This window comes from Podarcis filfolensis (assembly GCF_964270895.1).
Source record: "Podarcis filfolensis genome assembly, chromosome: 1".
Taxonomy (NCBI): Eukaryota; Metazoa; Chordata; class Lepidosauria; order Squamata; family Lacertidae; genus Podarcis; species Podarcis filfolensis.
In genome coordinates, this window is record NC_139604.1 from 42689609 (window position 1) to 42711623 (window position 22015).

The 22015-nt window shown below is 40.1% G+C and overlaps 1 long non-coding RNA gene across 1 annotated transcript; it reads left to right on the forward strand.

Moving 5' to 3' along the window:
• The first annotated feature begins 1074 nt into the window (after positions 1–1074).
• On the forward strand, positions 1075–19147 carry LOC310748064. The gene is made up of 3 exons (XR_014541077.1): positions 1075–1133; positions 15856–15923; positions 19030–19147. It is a non-coding gene; the product is annotated as an uncharacterized lncRNA (long non-coding RNA).
• Positions 19148–22015: the final 2868 nt, after the last annotated feature.

Consider the following 22015-nt stretch of genomic DNA (forward strand, 5'->3'; position numbering starts at 1 on the left):
TTAGATGTACAACATCAGATATGTCACCATTGCATACTTGACTTTGACATTTTAGCAATTATACCATCATGCTGGCTGTGTAAAACACTGCCCCACGCTAAATGCAGCCAACTGTCCCATTGATTCTGATGTAAATATGGGCATGTCTGCCAGCGTTTGGCTTCCTTTATTTGTGTCTGATACATTCAATGGCTCATCTGTTTTTCTAAGATCCCAGATCCCAAAATGGTAGATGCAAGATGCAAGGTATTATCTTAAAAAAAAAATAGTAGCTAGGCTGAAACGAAACAATAAAAAAGAGACAAGTGGGCTTAGGCATTGAACTCTTTATTAATAATAAAATAATAAATGAAGATTCTGCTTTTCAGGTTGCAATAATTTGAGAAATGGAGCACTGTCTGATCAAAAGAATCTTCCACTTTTTATTGTTGAAAAGTGATGGGGGAGGAGGGGAAATAATTCTGGGTATTTGATATGGTCTTGGAGGGGGAAAAAATTACACACAGAGATGAAGGAGGAATCCACTTTAAATGGTTTTATATACAGTATATGGAATTTGGCAGTTCTGACTCGGATTAAGATTTGCCAAATTGGACCAATTCTTGTATCAGGCATCCGCTTAGGTCTGAGTTGCTTGTGTATTGTCTAATTACATGCAAATTGATAAAAAATATGTATATTATATGTATCATATGTAAAATTGTTTCATTATTTAGAAAAAATTATAGAACAATTAATTTAAAAGGCATTTTAAGCTGTGTGCCTGATAAAATTACTGGTAAAGCACACGGGAAATAATTATTAACAAAACAACAAAACAAATATGTCATGTGCATATAGTTTAGTTATGTATATATTTTTAAAATGTTTAAATAAATGTATAAGAGAGACAAATTCTACCCAGTACTATTTTTCTGCTATATTAGTATTAATATATATATGCTTGTGTGTATGTGTGTGTGTGTGTGTAGGTCTATATGGTTATAATAGTACAATATATATTAATACATATAATATACTAAAATTGTTTGTATTATTTGCAGAAACAGTAAAAAACATTAACTTGCTTTCCAGTGAGATCAAGGAATAAGAAGGGAATTAGAAAAAAATCCATGTGGAAAACATGGAGAAGGGTAAGTATCCAAAATCATTCACACACACTCCCAAAATAATATATTTAGTATTGTAGTCCTTGCGCAGGAATGATGAACCTCTACTTCACCTGGTCTCTTCATCTGGCTCTCTGGCACTCCCTTCAAGTTATGCAATGTTCATAAAACTACGCACTTCTCTGTGGCTGCTCCCAGACTTTGGAACTCCCTTCCTAGAGAAGCTAGACTGGCTGCCTCCTTGTTGTCCTTCTGTGGCCATGGGAGTAGCAATACCTTCTTGAGGTATTAATGCTGTGAGCCCCTGAATCATAGGTTCAGGTTGAATATATGTGTAAATAAACCATATATCATAAAGACACCCCAGTCTCTGCTGTCCCTCATTCTGAGGAAACCAAACCCTGGGTAAGCGCCTGGAATCCCTAGAATCTTGCATCATTCCAAGATTGGGGTAGTGTGCAGCAATATACAGTGGCACCTTGGTTTACGAACTTAATCCATTCCAGAAGTCCGTTCTTAAACCAAAGCATTCTTAAACCGAGGCGTGCTTTCCCATAGCAGCGGGGGACTCAATTTACAAATGGAACACACTCAACAGGAAGTGGAACATATTCTGCTTCCAAGGCAAAGTTCACAAACCAAAACACCTACTTACGGGTTTGCAGCATTCTTAATTCAAGTTGTTCATAAACTAAACTGTTCTTAAACCAAGGTACTACTGTATTTAACTTTCCTGAATTAAATAAAGCAAGGATGCCCTAGACTTTATCAAGACTGTCAAAATCAAAATAAAAGCTTCTGTGCTATGTATTATTAAATAATAGGCCACAATTCATCCATTGTGAAAACCTAAATCCAGAAACTCAGTGGGAGCTGTGCTATTGCTTTCTGTCAGGACAGGTTGCACCCAGTGGCTGTAGTCTTGTATACAAATGGCACTGACAGACATATGGTATTTTTCAACATTGTGTTCCATGGAGATATTATCTTAGAAGTTGAAACAGTTGAGCTGCCAGATATATTTTCTTGTTTGCTGATAAGGTTTGATAAATATGTAGTGTCACCTCGTTTGGTTTGTTATTCATCAAAAGACATAGATCAATCTTTTTATAATCTATTTCTGTGTTATGAAAGGATTATTTCTTCTTTAAGCAAAGCTTTGAAAAATGATGACATTGTTAAGATGTGCCATTAATGCCTAGGATCTGTCCCTGTCCTTTGACAATCTTTGTTTCCTGTTAACATAGCATTCACTGTTTAGCTGACATTAGAAATGTTAAATCTCAAATTTAATACACCCCCCAATGCCCTCTATCCATGGCTGTGCAACATAAATATATGTCACGCCTAGCCCCGACTTGGTACCAGAAAAAGAGTCCTTGGACGATGAAGCAGACACTCCACAGATTGAGGACCTTGAGGAGCAGCAGTGTCCTCTGAAGCTGGTGCTAAGGGTCTTCTTGTAGGACCTTCCAGATTGTGACCAACTGAAGCTATCAGAGAAAGAGGTGGAACTATTCCCCCAGTTCTCAAGAATGCCTGTGCTAAAAGGGTTGGGTCCAGGGTGAAGAGCAGCAACATAGTTTAAGCAAGCTTCGCGCCTCCCAGGTCAGCCATTTAAGGAAGCCTCCATGCCCCTTCAGCTCACATGAGCCAGAGCGGTATGGGGGCTTGCTCAGCTGCAGGGTTGGGCTATGTATTTTGACTGCTTCTTCCTCCCCTAAGGTGGGAAAGAGAAAGCAGTTGAGATACATTCCAGACATTGTGATATCTGCATCACATTTCACGATATTTAGCTGCTGATCTATCACAATGCTGAAAACAAGATATCGCCCAGCCCTAGTAATGGCATTGTCAGAAAAATTCCCCTTTGATTATCTCTGTGATGGCCCTGGCATATATTGAAGGTTATCTGCTAGATAACCTGGTTCTAGGTTGTACAAGCTTTATATGTTAACTATAAGACATTGAACAGTATGCTGATGACAAAGTAGTGTGTGCATGCTCAGAGGATGACCTCCAAACCATCCTAAATATCTTTGCAGAAGCTTAAAAAAAGCTTGGCCTATCACTCAACATCCAAAAAGCCAAAGTGCTGCACCAACAAGTACAAAATAAGCCCTCTGCAGTGCCACAAATCCAACTCAATGGTGTAACACTGGAAAATGTTGATCACTTCTCCTACTTAGGCAGTTATCTTTCCACAAGGGCCAACATTGATGCCAAAATCCAGCATCGCCTGAGCTCTGCGAGTGCGGCTTTCTCCTGATTGAATTGCAGAGTGTTTGAGGACCAGGACATTCGCAGGGAAACCAAAATGCTTGTTTACAAAGCTATTGTACTACCAACCTTATTATATGCTTGTGAAACATGAACCACTTATAAATACCATCTCCAACTCCTTGAAAGATTCCATCAATGGTGTCTCCAAAAATTTTTACACATCACTTGGGAAGACAGGCGAACTAATATCAGTGTATTGGAAGAAGCAAAGATCACCAGTGTTGAAGCAATGATTCTTCAACATCAACTTCGTTGGACTGGTCATGTTGTGCGGATGCCTGATGATCGTCTTCCAAAGCAACTACTCTATGCTGGTGGTCAACAAAAGAGGTTCAAAGACTGTCTCAAGGCAAATCTTTAAAAAATGTAGTATAAACACTGACAACTGGGAAACACTGGCTTGCGAGCGCTCCAGTTGGAAAACAGCCTTTACCAAAGGTGTCATGGCTTTGAAGACACTCGAACTCAGGACACAAGGAAGAAACATGCTAAGAGGAAGGCATGCTTGGCAAATCCATACCGTGATCAACTCCTGCCCGGAAACCAATGTCCCCACTGTGGAAGGACATGTGGATCCAGAATTGGCCTCCACAGTCACCTACAGACTCACTTTTAAAACCGTGTTTATGGAAGACAATCTTAATCGGCTACGAGTGATCGCCAAGAAACTTTATACGTTAACTCCAAGACATTGAACACCAGGTGAGAAGTTTGTTTTAAGAAGCCAAAAGTTTTAAAGTGTTATTTCTTGAGTGTAGATTTGGTTATTTTATAGGGTTTTAAACGGTGTTTCTGGTTCAGGTGTTTAGGCTGTGTTTGGCACACTTCAGGGGATTCCCACAAAAAGAAGATGGAGAAACCATTAATGGAGAAACCATTCAATTGCTTGGGAAAGCAATTGAAGTGTGATTGAATTGAGCTGCTTGTAATTTTTCAATCCAGAATTTGTGATTACGACACCCCTTCAACCTCAAAGCCCTTGGGAACTACAGGTAGAGTCTCAAGAACCTGGTCCTCCAGATATTGTTGGACTTCAGCTTCCATATAATTACCTGAATCAATTGCCCCCCCCAAATAATATTCTAAAAATGCCTCTCCCCACCCTACCATCCACTCAATTTCACCACCCACAAATAGGGTGTAGATTTTGCGTGTTTGACTTCTTGAGCGCCTTCTGGACCACAACATTGTCCTCTGTAAATTTGTGCTACTGCATTTGGCATCTAACAGATGCCTACCTACTTAAGTTGCCCCATGAGTATAATACTTTGTGGTTTGTGTTCAGCCATTATTTTGTTTTTAATTCTAGTTGTCCTTCAATCCAGGATGTCTGTGACATGTTTATTTCTCATAGTTTTGATTTATATGGCAGTATTTTTCACTTGTCTTTCCCTCTTATGAAATTACGTTGCATTGATTTTATAAATGCTGTTGAGATATACAACCCTTACAATTCATGAAATATAAAGCATTTCCTTGTCTACAAGGGTTTTTTCCCAGGTATTATGGCAAAGGGTACAATCACCGAGAACATTCTCAGGTTTATGGTTTATGTAGTTTGGATACATTCACCCATTTTGGTGTGAAGGATTGTATAAATGAGAATCTGACTGCAAGGCTGCACAATATGTCCTACCTCACTGGGGGCATAATTATTACTGGGGTGCATTGGATTTAGACAAATCTCAATTTCTAAATTGAGGCAGGGTGTCTTGATGGGATCTGTATGAGTTGCAGAAGTTGAACCAGGCACTCCTGATGTACTTTCTGGCATGTCAGTGATTTAGACATACAAAAATGCTGTAGACAAGAATCTACTGAAACTGTCTATAAGCTTGCCTTATGAGGAAAATGTTTGTGTGTGAAGGGGTCAGGGTATAAAATAATAATAATAATAATAATAATAATAATAATAATAATAATAATAATAATACTTTTTTATTTTGCCATTTATAAACATGGGGGGAGCAGGGAGTTCCCTAGTTGCCTGGCTTCCTAGCCTTTGCATGAGCAACACAACAACCTGTACTATGGAGCTATTTTTTAAATAATAATTTTTATTGAATTTTCAATTATACAAACCAAACAAACATTTTACATACCATTGAATATCCAATGACTTCCCTCTCCTTCCTCAGTTCATTTTATTTATCTTATTTCCCTGCATATTTTACTAAAACCATTTTTGTCAGTTCTCCATTTTTACATCCCTCAAACAATAATTACACTGTTGATTTTATCTTAATGCTGCCAGCGTTTTTAGCTGTGTGCAGTTATTTTCCATATAGTCACTAAATGTTTTCCACTCTTCTTTAAATATATGTTCTTCTTGCTCTCTTATTCTAGACATTAAACCTGCAAGTTCCGCATATTCTAACATTTTAAGTTTCTAGTCCTCTTTACCTGGGACCTCTCTTACTTTCCAGTTTGGGGCTAACAAAACTTGAGCTGCCATAGTAGCATACATAATTTTTTCTGACATCTAGGAATTTCTGTCCAGATTATTCCGAACAAAAAGGACTTTGTGTTTTTTGGGGGGGACGGGGAGTCATTTTAAACATTTTTTCCCCACCTCATTATAAATCATTTCCCAATAGTCTTTTACCTTTTTACATGTCCACCACATATGAAAAAAAATACCTTCAATTTCTTTACATTTCCAACACATCAAATTCTGATTTATACATCTTGGCCAACCTACTTGGAGTTAGATACCATTGATTAATCATTTCCATATAATTCTCTTTCGGTGAAAAACATGCAGTTAATTTCAAATCATACTTCCAAAGTTTCTCCCAAAGGTTTAAGTCTATACTATGTCCTACATCTATTGCCCAATGTGTCACTGAAGCTTTAGCAAGCTCATCTTTTGTTTCACATTCCAATAGAAAATTATACATTTTAAACAAATGTTTATCCTTGTTCTGTAATAATTCTCTTTCAAATTGTGAGCTTTGGTCCAAAAATCCAATTTTAAAATCTGACTTAAACATCTCATGTAACTGGTGGTATTGTATCCAATCCATGACTCAACTCCTTAAGTCTTCCATTGGTTTCAGTCTGGGTTCCCTCCCTGTATTAGTTCCCTGTAAGTGTATAGTTTGGTGATGCATGGAAGTGAGAGCTGGACTATAAAGAAGGCTGATCGTTGAAGAATTGAAGCTTTTGAGTTATGGTGCTGGAGGAGACTCTTGAGAGTCCCATGGACTGCAAGAAGATCAAACCTATCCATTCTTAAGGAAAGCAGCCCCGAGTGCTCACTGGAAGGAAGCTGAGGCTCCAATACTTTGACCACCTCATGAGAAGAGAAGACTCCCTGGAAAAGACCCTGATGTTGGGAAAGATGGAGGGCACAAGGAGAAGGGGATGACAGAGGACGAGATGGTTGGACAGTGTTCTCGAAGCAGCCAACATGAGTATGACCAAACTGCGGGAGGCAATGGAAGACAGGATTGCCTGGCGTGTTCTGGTCCATGGGGTCACAAAGAGTCGGACACAACTAAACGACTAAACAACAAGTGTATAGTTAACCTAATGGAACTCCTTCATACAGGACGCAGTGATGGTCACCAACTTGGATGGCTTTAAAGGAGGATTAGACAAATTCTGGCCACAATGGCTATATACTCTACATCCAGGGTCAAAGGCAATAACACCTGAATGCCAGTTGCTGGAAACTGCAGGAAGAGAGAGTGCTCTTGTGCTTGTGTCCTATTTGAGGGTCTCCCACAGGCATCTGGATGGCCACTGTGAGAACAGGATGCTGGACTAGAGGGGCCATTGTCTTGATCCAGCAAGATGCCGCATGGAAGCCTATGTATGTCAAAGAAGAAGGATTGCTTGGCAGTTCCTTCCCATGTGCACCACCACAGGAGCAATGATACTCAAATAAGCCATCTGCTATTCATGTTTGCAGGAATGAATTGTAGGTTTCCAACCCAATAAAGTGTGAAGCGTAAGCCATTGGTTCAAGGCAGCTCCTTTAATTTATTTTAGTACCTGAGAAAAAGTCATTCAAATCGAGCATGGTTTTATATGCTAACATCATTTCTATAAGAAGCTGAATATTCTTCCTTGAATTTTTATATCATCCCCAGGGCTGTAGTGCAAATGTATGGTTATTGCACTACTAAACCTTTTTGAGTGATCACATACTTATCTTGCTTCCCAGTAGTAGGACTGTGTGATGTTCTAGTAGAGAACTGATATCGTATTTCCCCCCATCTCTAAACAGTACCTTGGGATAATTAACCATTTCTTTTTACTGTCAGTTGTGGGCCTCTTTCTGATAACACACATAATTTTTACTTTTACATAATTTGGTTCCAACAGGAATTAGCCTTAAATGTGCTCAGTTATCACAGTGTAAGAGTCAAAACAAGCAGGGATTTGACGTTAGAGTATTTAATCCAGTACTGGGCCAGCACTGGAGTGGGGGTGAATAGAATATTGAGATGGAAAGTGAGAATATTCTTCCATGATCAATCTTTTTTTTAAAAAAAAGAGGTTGTTCTTTTCTTTTCTTTTCTTTTCTTTTCTTTTCTTTTTTAAGTAGCAAAGTTCTCTGACCCTCTGCAGTGCTCCATTTTCTCTCTAGCTTTCTGAGTTCATTCTGCCTACGTGTGTTCTTTTACTCTAAGATCACCCTAAGGGCAATGCAAGTCAGTACCATTTACCTGCATGGTGATCTTTGATCTCATTCTCTCTGTTTTGGTTTTTCATGTCATCATAGGCATAGGAAGGTCTCCCCCCCCCCCCCCCGGGGAATGCAGGAAACCACTTTCACCATACTTGGACTGTATTGTCACCCCCCTACAGAACTGACCTGCAGGGTACCTGTGCTCTGCAGGTCATCTCAAACATGGGTGTAATATCTGTGAGTCTTGACATTTGAACTGGGATATGGAAGTACAAGCAGACGATTTTCAAGAGGAACTTAAGAACTAGAGAACATGCAGTTTCCAGAACCTCCAAGTAGCAGCCATCAGCCCAATGGACCACAAACTTCCAGTCAGCACCAAATTCAGCCACATCAGAGACCAGCCACCAGCTGATATTAGTGCTATACTAAAAAAAACAAAAAACCTGTGCCCCCCCCCATTTCCCATCAGTTAATGAGGAAAGAAAGTTAAATAATCAAAGGGAAGAGAAATGTTGGAGAAATTCTCATGACTAGATTGCCACACTTATCCTACTTTGAGGGGATGTTTGTGAATGTTCTTTCTTCATTTCACTAATAATCTCACCAGTGGTCTGCACTTACCAGCCTTCCTGAATGCTCATGCTTCAATCAAAGCCCGGATAATGAGATCATGAGGTAAACACCTCCCATACAGCCATTTAACTTCAGGAACCATAAGCAGTCAGGTACATACTTCCACATATTAGCCAGATGGTGTGGTCATAAGAATGCTAGGCTGCTACCATAGAGACTTGGGATTCAGCTAAAGGTAAAGGTACCCCTGCCCGTATGGGCCAGTCTTGACAGACTCTAGGGTTGTGCGCCCATCTCACTCAAGAGGCCGGGGGCCAGCGCTGTCCAGAGACACTTCCGGGTCACATAGCTACCGGGATTATACACATACTTCCGGGATTCAGCTACACAGCTGTAAATAAAATGTTTTAAATGTTTTGTAAAGTGCAATATACACATGTGACACAAGATGGAGACAGTGAGCTATGCAAAATTCAATGTATTTTTCAAAATGTTTTTTAAAAGAAGCATTTTTCACAGTGTTTTTTTATATGTGTGTAGATTCCACCTTGGTTTCAAATGCCTTGTCAGCCATGTTGCTCACTGGGTGACTCCTTATCCAAGCCTAACTCACAGGTGGTTTTGAGGATAAAATGGGTGAACTTCAAATCAATCCTGTGGTTGTCTTCTCTTTCTGCTGTTGTATGGAGAAATAAAACAGCCCAGGTTTGCTTGCAAAGCGGCACACACACACCCTTGAGAGTCAGCCAAATTTAACTTGGTTGGGTCTTGCTTCTAAGTAAAATAGGATCAGGCTGCAAGTTTTCCTATTGAAAGCTTAAAGTCTATGATAAATAGTTGTATTAATATTTTCTTTCTGCATCTACCCTGCTGTTATGTTTTTAACTGATGCTACTTTTCCTAACAACTAGTTTTTCTCATCTGTCTTGTTATTTTTGCATTCCTTAAAAAGAACTGCGTAACATAGAAAGTAAGTAAGAATACAAAACAAAAATAAAACGAAACCTCAACCCCAAAAAACCCAAACCCAGATGGAATAACTAAAAAGGCATACAGTATCTTTAAAAACCTTCCTTTCATTTGTATGGTAAATATTTACTAACCTACTGTAGGAGTTATCTACTGTTTCTTGAAGCTGTGAAGAAAAGATTAAAATTTGAAAAGAATTTAATGATCACAAGGTAACTACCAGCCATCTTCAGAGAATGAAGAACATGATTATTGAAAATGTGTTGAGTATTTATTTGAAAGATTGCAAGGAAAAATAAAAAGACTTCAGAAATCCATCTTGCTTCTTTTAAACAAAATGCCAGATACCATTTGCATGGTAGCCAGGATAGCCAAAGAACTTTTATGTGCCTGAGTCTGTCACTTTCTAGATAATGGTATGGACATTCAGGGTTACAGACACTCCATTCTGTTTCCCATCCAACTGGGTTTCCTCCACAAATACCAAGCAGGGTGGTTCAGTCCTCACTGGGCTGTTTTGGAGAGAACTGCTTCATTGGTGGTGTATATGTGTTTGTGTGTGGTGATGATGGTGGTCATAGAGGTATTATCCATTTCTACAGTTGTGCTTCCTATGAAGATATTTCTCCATCTAGTGTGTAGGTGATGATGTTTTACCAACTGGCACCCCAGAGAGCTGAGATTGGTAATGGTACATGCAAAATATTCAGGACTTACTGCCACTTGCTCCTATCAGCTCCATGCCCAAGAAGCATGCTCAGTCTACGTTTGGCAACTTTTGATGGCTATTTTGGACTTCCTTTTTTGGCAGGGGGAGTAGAGTGTCTTTGATTTTCTGCTGGTTTTAATGGGAAATTTTAATTCCATTTTCTGGGAACAGTATTTAAAAATAGGCTGTTTCCTGGTTCCCACCGAAAAGCTACAGGGACAATTTGATTTTCAGTCTACTCTTTTATACCCATGTATACACCACAAGTGTGGTGCAGTGGTTAAGAGCGGTAGACTCGTAATCTGGGGAACCGGGTTCGCGTCTCTGCTCCTCCACATGCAGCTGCTGGGTGACCTTAGGCCAGTCACACTTCTCTGAAGTCTCTCAGCCCCACTAACCTCACAGAGTGTTCGTTGTGGGGGAGGAAGGGAAAGGAGAATGTTAGCCACTTTGAGACCCCTTCGGGTAGTGATAAAGCGGGATATCAAATCCAAACTACTCCTCCTCCTCCTCCTCCTCCTCCTCCTCCTCCTCCTCCTCCTCTTCTTCTTCTATGTGTTGCCATCTTCCTTTTTGAGCCCCACCCTCCTGTCTGTTTTCTTCTTTTCAGTCAGTCAGCGTTCTGTGGTCATTAGTCCTTACTGGACTATATAGGGAGATTCCCTCTCTCATTAGCCCTCCCCCCCGTGTTTTTTATACTCCTATAGACATCCCAGGTCTGCTGATAACTCTCTTGTGTGTGTAGGCTACATCTGCATGGCAGGTGACTTGAATAAAACTACCTTTAAAAAGCTTGTTAATGTTTTCTCCCTGAAAATGCTTTTGTTCATGAATAATTCTGAAAGATTGTTGAAAAGGTTTTAGAATTCTTCATCTTTCCTTTGTTTATGAGTAGTGCTGTGGAAGCTTGCAGTATATCTGATGAATGCTATTCGCTATAGTTGTGGGCGATGTTGTTTTTAGAAAGCATGCATTCTTTCCATTTGGCATATTATTTCTTTCCCTTTGATATATGAAACACACTGATGGCTTCTATTCTCTCTGTAGAGTTTTTTTTTGGGGGGGAGGGCCATTTCTGATGATAGATGATAGATAGATAGATGATAGATAGATATAGATAGATAGATAGATAGATAGATATAGATAGATAGATAGATGATAGAGAGCGAGAGAGAGATGATAGATATAGATAGATGATATAGATAGATAGATGATAGATAGATAGATAGATAGATAGATAGATAGATGATAGATGGATAGCACCACTGTGATGCTTGCATTGGGAAATCCACGTTGTCTTCTGCCCCCCCTTCCTTTCTTCTTCTATCTTCTTTGTTTCTACCAGCTGATAGGTCTGGGGTGACAATATGTTCTCTTGAGTGGGGAGTTCAGGGTTAGTTGGTTGGTTTTACTTAGTGGCTGATTATGGTATCTTTGGCCCATACATTCTGTATATGAGCCAGTATTGCCCCTATCATACTGCCACCAACCCCCATCATCCCTGAGCTTTGCTGCCTGGGCATGATAGGGAGATAAGTTCCAGCAACATCTTGAGGACACAACATTGGTTACCACTGCCATAAAGTAACTTGGTGCCCTTGGGTATAGTGGAGGAGGATGTCCTTTCCCTAGTGTTAAAGTAAGATCCAGCTGCTAGTTGGTTTCTGCACATGGAATAGGGGTGTGGGTTACCATCTAATCTTTCACTTCAGGCAGCTAAATATCTTCAGTTGGTTCTGCTCACAAACTGTTTTTGTTTGACTTTGTTCACATTAGAGGCAAGAACAATTGCATGGAGGGAAGTGAAACTATCATCTCTGTGACTCCCTGCCCCTCTTGCAGACATGTCCATTGGCATGGGAACCACTTCCCCTTGGTATGACCCTACACTATAGGACATATCAGTGGAATTAATTCAATCACATGGTCAGGTGTCCATTTGTCTTACAATGGACATCCTTGCTCTGGGTAGACTGCTAACTGGATGAGAGAGAACTGTGGGGTGGGTCTTATTCATGTGGCCTGTCTATGCACACAGGGCTACAGCATTCTAAAGCAGATCATGCGCCAACCTACCCAGCAGTAGGAGAGAAACATTATACAGACTCCCAAAATGATTGAAAAGTATACTCATGTATGCATGTGCATACCACACCTGCATGCGCACCTGCATGCATGAGTATACTTTTTAAGCATTCTGGGGGCTGTATAATCTTTTCTATCCTACTGGATCAAAAATACCCTACCAATGAGTATCAAACATGAGCTGATGGTTCAAGGATAAATAATGTAGATGTTTCTGTGATCCATGAAGCATAGTTCAGAATGTATCAGATACTTTGTTTATACATATAGTTCAACCCCAAGGGGTTCTCAGAGTAGCTAATACCTCACAGGAAATTAAAAATAACCAAAGAGAACCCAAATAAGTGATTATGTTGTTTTAATTTAAAATAGGTTTTATAACTAATACTAGGCCCATGAAAATTTCAACATGTGATAAAACAGCATGGAAAAGACCCTGGTCAATAAAAAGTCCTTATTATTTGCGTACACCAAAACCAAATACTAGATATTGCTATGTGTTTACCAAATGCCCATTTACAATAAAATACCTTATGGTGGGCCATGAAAACAGAAGAATGTCTTGAAAGGAGGATCCAAGAATTCATATCAAATATCAGTGTAAGAATTGGCAACTTGTGGCCCTCCATATTTTGCTAGACTCCAGCTCTCATCAACCCTGACCATAGGCCATGCTGTGTTGACTACCAGTGTCTTGAGGGCCACAGGTTTCCCATGCTTTTATTAGTGAATATTTGTTTCAGATCTGTTCCGTATCCCCCTTCTCTTAAAGGAAACATAATGTGCATTTGGTAAATTTACAGAATAATTGAGATGTAAAGTTTTACACATGTTTCTGCACAGGAGTACATCAAGCTTGCTGATGGGACTCAGCAAACATTCAGTAAATAACACCAGTGGGATTTATTGTATGGAATTAGAGAAATGCAATATATGAATCAATAAATAACAATGTACATATCACATAACCATTTCTGACTGACGGTTCCCAGCTTAATCAAAGGAACTCATAAGGGCCTGAAATAATGCAATAGGAGGAATACTCATTGCCAGGCTTCCCTACTTGGTACATAAATTATAGTGGCAGGAATCATACATCAAAACTGGTAATAGGTCGGTCTGCTTAAAATTCCTCCTTCTGTTCCTAAGCATGGAATATGGCTTTTACTTTTAAAGCACCTTTAAAATGTGGTACTTGGTTTGAGGGCAGGAATTCCTTTTTACTCAGTAAATGTTTTATTTCATGGGTCAGGCTTCCCTACAGTAATTTTGTCATTGAGAGCCTGAAACAACCAATCCCCGAAACACCGTAGAATCCAATTTACTCTAGAACTTCATGGCACTGACTGGCACTGTCAGTGAGCCCCACTTTCAAAGAAACAATGAGCTCACTTTGAGATCCAAGTTGTTCCTCTGGATCAGTGTCCTTATCTGACTCATGGCTGACATCACATATGATGTCAGGTGCAGGGGACACGGGAGTGGAGAAAGTCGTCTCCCTAACCGTTTGGGATCCTTGTTGAATCTAAATAGGTCCATGGTCTGGAGGTTCATCTCTTCTAGTCTGTAAGTACATCAAGTAAACAGACTATGGGTAATAGCCAACATTAATCAGCTTTCATTTCAGTTAGTCTATTGCATATGACTCGGTTGGACATCACCCAAATCGAAGAAACAAAAGAGACATGTGAGGCACTATTGAGATAAGTGCAAATTGAACAACAGTATGGCTTGATACTTTGTAGAACCTCCAGTAATTTCATGGCAGTTCCCATATGGACTCTCAAGAACTGCTAGACAGATCAGGAAATGCCCTTTATATTTACATGCAAGCACAGGCCAAATCTCACTTGTTCCAAATTATACTTAACCAAGACATGGAGGGTGAATGTTGAAGGATGATCTAACTATATAACAACCTCTTTAACTTTCATTTTGTAACCAGATTTGAGAAACATTTAAAATCAATTTGTATCTACCAAATCAATTATTTGGTCGTACAAGGCAGCTTGTTGAATAAATATTTGGCAAATACTTCCAAACATAGTTACTGGCATGGACGCATAGCTAACAGATGTTAAAATTAAAGTCTGTTGGTTTTGTGGTATAATTAAATGTCTCTTTAGTTGTGAAGAGCTCAAGTAAATACACCACTGCTATGCTGTCAGAATTGCCACCAAATTCAAAGTGTCCTCAACCCTGGGATGGGGGGGAGAGAAACCAGAAAATACAAAAATAGCAAAAAGATAACATGCATGCACCCAGTGACCCCTGCAACACAACCCATGCCAGCCCCCCAATCAGAAACTGCCCTGGACACAGAATTAACCTGTGCCTCCATGGACAGCTGTGAGTCCAAAATGACTTCCAGGCAGTGCACCTGGTCCTTCAGGGGCACAATTGCCCCATTCAGGGGAGAGCCACTGAACTCTGATGGGTAGATATACATCACCACAAGCTGGCTTCTCCCATGTTATTGCCTTTAATTTTTCAAATCATTCTTGCATTTGAAATACTGGAAGTCACATATTTGGACAGGCCGTGTCAACATTCAGAGAAAAACTTACAGTGTGACAATAATGAATATGTGTTCATTGTCATATAAGGTGGAAGAAAGAGGGGGTACACTACATGCACATTTTCCTATGTTCTTCGTCGGGTCCCACAGTGTGTATATGCTCATTTTCTAGGCACTATCATATATCACTATGGTTGTACCAGTTGTCTTCCCAGTGGTGTAGGAGGAAGGTGAATTTGCTGTCAGATGCAGCTCTAGGGGAGCGAGACCGGTGCAGTTGAACTGGATATGAAGCTTTTGAGGCACCACAGTGGATGCCACTACTGTTATGTCCAATGAAAGGTGAGGCAAGGGGGCATTGGATTTTAGCGTCACACAGGGTGCCACTGAAATTTGTTATGCCAAGGTCCACCACTGTTGCTATGGTTACACTTGTTAGCTATCTAGTTCGAAGAGAATCAGTAGTGTCTAATCACATCAAGGCAGGTAAAATCTGGTCAAGGTAAACACAGTTTAAGTCACAGTAGGGAAGGTCAGATTGAGGAGGCAAAGCCTGGACAAGGAAGGAAAAGCCCATGTCACAACATGAAATGTTAGGTCAAGACAGGGAAAATGTAACCAAGGTAAGGCAAGTGAGGACAAATGATCTCTTATGCAGAGGGCAGATAAAAACAACATAGGGACCCATCTTGAAAGGCCCATGGTATAGTACTATATACATTCAGGACCCAAGGAGTTTAAAGGCAACAAGAAAGTGGTATAAACCCCTTTATGTTTCTGGGGGGGGGGAATGTGCTTCCTTAAACAAAAACAGTTTTCAAAGATGCCCTATTTCAGTAGAAATATCTTTTCCCTTACTCAAATGAAACTTGGTGCACTGAAGTAATTGAGAGTCAAAGTTAGAGTCCCTTTCCCTGTCTTTTGATCCGAACCTGATCAACATGTTAGGCATTTCATATACTCTCAGCAGGGGAGACCTTGGAAGGGAGGCTCTAGCATGAACTTCAAAAGAGAAATGAGAAGAACCCGCTGCAAGTAAGTCACGACATTTATTCCTAGCTGCTATCTATTTGTTTAACTTTATATTTCAAGGAATTATTGCAGTCTTTCTTTACCCTTTTATGTCTAGCTAAAGAGAAGAAGAAGGAGCATGTGCTTTATGGACTGCGAAAGATTCCAAAAAATATGAATTAGGGGCCATATGGAGGATTTACTAGGAAGCCAAGGCAGATGTACTAAATGAGCCATCTTCACTGCATGCTTAAATCAAAGAAAATGTTAAGAAGGAAGCAAAAGTAAGATGACCCAGGAAGCAATGGTGCAATTGCATTTATAGGTCACACAACTGAAGTTCAGGTTATCTTTGGACTGCAAATGCCAGATAGATAGATAGATAGATAGATAGATGATAGAGAAAGAAAGAAAGAAAGAAAGAAAGAAAGAAAGAAAGAAAGAAAGAAAGAAAGAAAGAAAGAAACTGGGGTGGAGGGGAGATAGATTATTTGCCATTGGGCAGTTCACTAATGTGGGACATGAACTGCTAATTACAAAGTCTGGGTCATCTTTTGTTTCTACTGAAACAAAGTTAATTAAATTTAATCTCTAAGATGCTGGTTTGAAACAGGAAGGATTCTTCAGGGAAACGAAATCGTAAAAGGTTGTTCTTTCTGATTTCAAGCAAAATATCCAACCAAAGAGCTCCATTTTCTCCTCCTGCATGCTCTTTTATGGTAGCATGTTCTTCTTGTTTATATTCACCCTCCACCATTTTCTAAGTATTTGTCCTATTTTCAGATTGAGAGCATGTCCATTAAATGGATTTATACCAACCTCATACACTTTGCAACTAAGGGATTGGTTTTACAGCACTTAGGAAGAACTTCTGGATGCTCTCCAAGTAGCAGAAAACAAAAACAAACCTGCAGTTAAAAAAAATTACCTGCAAAGGCTGTACTTTGGAATGTTCAGTTTTGCTGTCTGGCATGGTTTAAATGAGAAGTTTGGAAGGAAGGGCGAGTAAAAGTCCTTTGCCAGCAGCAGACAACTTTTGAAAAGCAGGGTCAGTTTTTCAAAGCTGGAGCTTCTGCTTGCTCCTTCTTCTCTATGGGTGCACTGTAGCGCAGCAATAGATCAACAGGGCTCCTTTTCTCTGATGTATTGTTGCAATATATCATAAGAACTGTGTCTGGCAGGAACATGAATTTCAGACATGGACCTATTTTCTGTGCTTTATTTGAGGACAATCTTAAGAAAATCAATGTGTGAGTTTCAGAACTGGCAAGAAGAGCTTAAGAAACTCAGTGATACTTCCAAAATGGTTAAAGGGTTCACAAAAGTTTTTATCAACTCTTAAATGTAAGTGGGACATTATAAAGCTCCTATAAAATAATGACTCACTTTAAGGTTGACCTTGGGGCTTCACTGTAGCCTCATTGCTTGAGTGTCTGAGGTACCTGATTAAAAAAGAAAATATCATGCACCCTCCAAGTCTTTTTGGTCAAATCCACACCAAACATTTAAAGCGCTTTAACAGTCATGGTGTCCACTAGAGTATCCTAGGAATTGTAGTTTGTTAAGGGTGCTAAGAATTGTAGCTATGTGTGGGGTGTGTCTTGTAACAACTAGCATGGGACTCCACTAATGAGTCCCATTGGTGGAAGCCCAGAACAAGGACTTCTGCTTATGCAATGGGGCTTCCCAGTGCTTCCCCCCCCCCCAGAAAAATAGGTGCCAGTAATCACCATGAAGTTGTTACAGTAAGTGCCACACCTTTCATCAACATCAAAAAGAGGTGCTGGTACTGTGTACCCTTGAGTAACTCCTGGGGGGGGGGAGCACTGGGGCTTCCCTATGCCCCAGATTTTTTTTAGGGAGCGTGGTAAGGAGATGTCCTAGAACAGCACATGGGAGGTGGTGGTGGGGAATCACTCCATATGGCAAGACAAAGTGGTTTTCCTGATGGAGCAATTGCCTTAGAGCAACATTGAATTCCTTCCTTGACAATGTTGGTCACTACACTAAAAGCCCCTTCATCTAACTACAGATTAGCTAGCATCATAATGTATGCATAAGAATGTGTGTGTGTGTGTGTGTGTGTGTGTGTGTGTGTGTGTGTACACCCCCCCCAAAAGGCCCATCTAGTCCAGTATCCTCTTCTCACATTGGCCAGGCAGATGCCCATGAGACGCCTGTATGCAGGACACAAAATCAATGCCACTCTCACCACTTGTGATTCCCAGCAGCTAGTGTTCAGAGGTATACTGCCTCAGATGCTGAAATTGGTACTCAGCCATCATAGCTAGCAGACGTTGATAGCTTTTTGGAGAATCAGCACAAGACCTCCATGACATACAAGTAGCCATAAACAGCTTCTGCATAGTGGATTCTTCACACAAGTCCTCTTAATACATGTAGGGCAATATTCATAAAGTCAGCAGAAGCTCACAAAGAGTTGCACAGAAGAAATTATCGCTGTGATTGGCATCTTAATGACAAGATGCCCAGCCAAATGGTGTGTAGATTCAAGGAGCTGTCCACTTTTGATGTTCTTGGGGCGTTATTGTTCTTCAATGGAAATTGATTGATTGATTGATTGATTGGAAGGTACTAAGCACCAGGTCTACTGGTGGCTGTATCCAACCCCCCACAGAGTCAGAGTCTGTTGGCAGGGAAGGACAATTCTCTACAGGTGAGTGATGGGGAAGAGGGTCTTTGTTTGTATCACTTCAGATGAGAGATGGGGTGGAAATGAGTGTCAGGTTTGTTGGCTTTTCGCCTATTGTTGGATTGTTCTTATTCAGTGGACACATCTACCTCCACATGATTATTGGTTGATAAATGCTTGAGTGTTTTACTGAAGTGAGAGTTGAGTGGATGGAATGCTGTTGTGGGTGCAGGGGGAGTATGATTGTTGAATGATTGGGTATGGCAGCATAGTTTCTGAATTCCTGTTCATAATTCATAATTCATAAAATAGATAAAATAGATAAAATAGATTCTCAGCAATCGGATTCTGACCAGTGGGGATTCAGACTAATAGAGGTGCCTGGGGAATGTTTTATAAAAGTTCTAGGTCTGCTCTTTTGCTGTAAGTTTGCTTCCACCTGACCCCTATTTTTATTTAATCTCTTTTCTTTTTCAGCCAAGGGTTTTCTTTTTGTTTGAAGCACCTTCCTCTATTCAAAAAGTAGTGCCAGAATACAAAAAGCTGGTCCTGAGCCTCTGAACCTTTGACATTTTTCTTGTCCTGATTGGAAAGAATAAGCACTTCACTGTAAGTAGAAACTTTCTACAGAACACTCTCTTTAAAGAAATGGGGGTAAGAATAATCAGGATAAAATAACTCCTGACTTAGTTTGCCAGTCCGAACATTTGCAGTGAAGAAGAACTTCTCCCTGCTACCATTAAAGGTCTGTTTTGAGTCATATGTCACTTTAGGCATAGCTGCAAAGCATTTGCCTGGGAGGCAGCACGTTACTTGCCAAACAGGACTCTTTTCACAGAAGAGAGCAGTGCAAATGCATGTGAATCTTTCTGACAGTGCCAAATGGTTCCATTTCCCCCGCAATTCTGTGAGAAACAGAGTATCATTTTATACTTCGAAGATTAAACCGTTCAGCTTGTTTTTCTGTAGTAGAAAAAAGGTAAAATGTTGTTTTCTTTTTGCTCTGTCCTTGTTTCATTTTGTTTATCGGATAGCCCTCATTTCATATCACTCGTCTTTAGTCTAAAATATCACTTTTCCTGAGGAACCTTATGGATGCCTCAATTTCAGACCACAGCATCTCTGTAGTGTTCTATAGGCAAACACATTAGCTTATTTGGAGTTGGTTTTCCCCCCCTTTGGACTTCTTGATATGTGCCAATCCTGTTTCAGGTTTTTCATTGCCTATGTGGTCATTTATCATCTGTTGAATGTAATTCAATCCAGTACATGGAACGAGTGGCTTTAGGGCTGTGCATTACTTGTAATTCTAAAGAACTACACGTCACTTTCTTCACCCCCAGATGTCTGCAGTCATTGCCCCAGGCAAAGCAAAGGTGAAATTCTCTGTTGCATTGTTTGGAAAGCGGCTTTGAAGGGCTATCCCCAGAAAAACTGGTCCAGGGAGCAATAGCTCTCTATTTACAGAGCATTCTTTGGGCAAGAGGGTCCCTTGCAGGTTTTGCTGGGGAGGGCACTTCAAAGCAATCCAATCCAATCACTCATAGACTGGGGTGAGCTCAACCATCATTAGTATAAAGAAATGCATAGCATTGTCACTTAGTGGCAAGGTTGCTGTCTAGCTACTGGAGATGCAGTTGGTACCCACGGATCTTTAAGCATGACATTGTTTAAGTCCATAAGTAACATGTGATGCTAAATCTTCAGGAATATTGTCAACATGAAGAACTTCCTAGTCACTATTGAACTGCTATGCAGCTCCAGTCAAGCCATGTTTGCTTGGGAGCAAGCTCAATGGGATATAGCCCCAAAAGTTTAAACGGGACTTCAGCTAGTTAGTTCTTAAGCACTAAAGTCTGAGAAACTTGTTTTTTACATCCCTTCAGCATACTGACACATGTTTTGTGCTTGACAAAGGAGAAGACCAACAGGTCCCTTCTCAAAGAAGCATGCAATGTGAGAAATGAAGATAAGAACCTTGGAAAGAACAAAAGAACCTGAGGAAGAGAAAGAGCAGGGAATAAGAATATACAGTCAAACTCAAGATCCTAAATGAAACACTTTACACTGTACCATCATAATGTGTTCTAAATTTTGTATGCAGGCAAGAAGAGCACATTTCACAAGACCAGTCCTCAGCAGTAATTCTTCTGAGAATGCTTTATTAGCAGTCGCCAGCCCTTCAGTGACATAGGAAGACTGTGACATACCCCAAAGGCAATATGACAGAATAGGAAGTTATGCTGCCTTTGCACCTTCAACCAGCTCAGCACTCACAGCGCAGGTCAGGTGGGAATTTATTTCTAGACAAACATCATTGCAGGTATCGGAAGAATTGAATCTATTATGTCTTGAAATTCTATTGAAGGGAGTAGTGAATAAAGCCCCAAATGGTCAGGAGCAAGACCCTTGATAGATCACCTTTCCCAGTAACTCCCATTGCAGCCTTTAAGATTAGCTGGGGGGACCCTGTAGGTGCAGCAGTGACAGGTGTTGCCTGGTACACAATGGAATGCAGCAGGACATTCACCATCATGGCATCTCAACAAATGAAACTCCCATCTATTGGACATACAAACAGTTTCCTTTTGTCACTTTCCCCAAGTGTGTTGATGCATTCCAGCTTTGGAAAGAGCTTGATGTCATATGGGCTATTCAGAATTCATTGTGATGTCTGTTGCTTAGCATGTATTATGATGTAAAATGTATGGTATTCACTTTTATTTATTAATGCATACTGCTCTATAATCATCTGATGATGTTCTGACAATAATATGATACTTATAATAATGATAAGACAGTAAGCTTGGAGCTGTTTAAATTACCAAGGAGAACTTGGTTACAATAGATGGGGATGCCTGTTTATAAACAGGCAAGGAAGGGAATGAAGGAACATGAACACAGGAATTTCTATATCCAATTTCATGTTTTAAGATACATGTTATTTATTCCAAAACATGTGCATGAAAAAAGCATAACAGTGAGTTATTTTCCACGGATGTCAAGAGTACAGAAGGAAAGGAGACTATTATATTTAGTCATGTGTCATTTGCTCCCTGAATCTGTACGCTTTATTTGGAATTAATTCATTTCAAACCAATGTTCTGTGACTTGCATTTAGGGCTAGGTTGTGAGATAACAGGTGAAGGATGCCTGCTGGATCACAAGATAACTATGCACACATTTGAGTAAGACCCAAACAGAGCAAATTGTTTTGGACAGAAGATCTAGCATAAGTGTCTTTTGAGTGAGAGTCACATACAGCCATAAAACATCAGATGGTCTAGAGACTTTGGTAGGGTTTTGTTAGTATTTTATATGGGCAAAATAATGCAGTGCACTTGCTTCTGCTGCACATTTAATCTTGAATCATATTTTGAATTCATAAGGAAAACATAGGACATCAAAACTTGGAGAGCTAATTTACACGTATTTGGTCATTAATATACTGGACACATTTGGC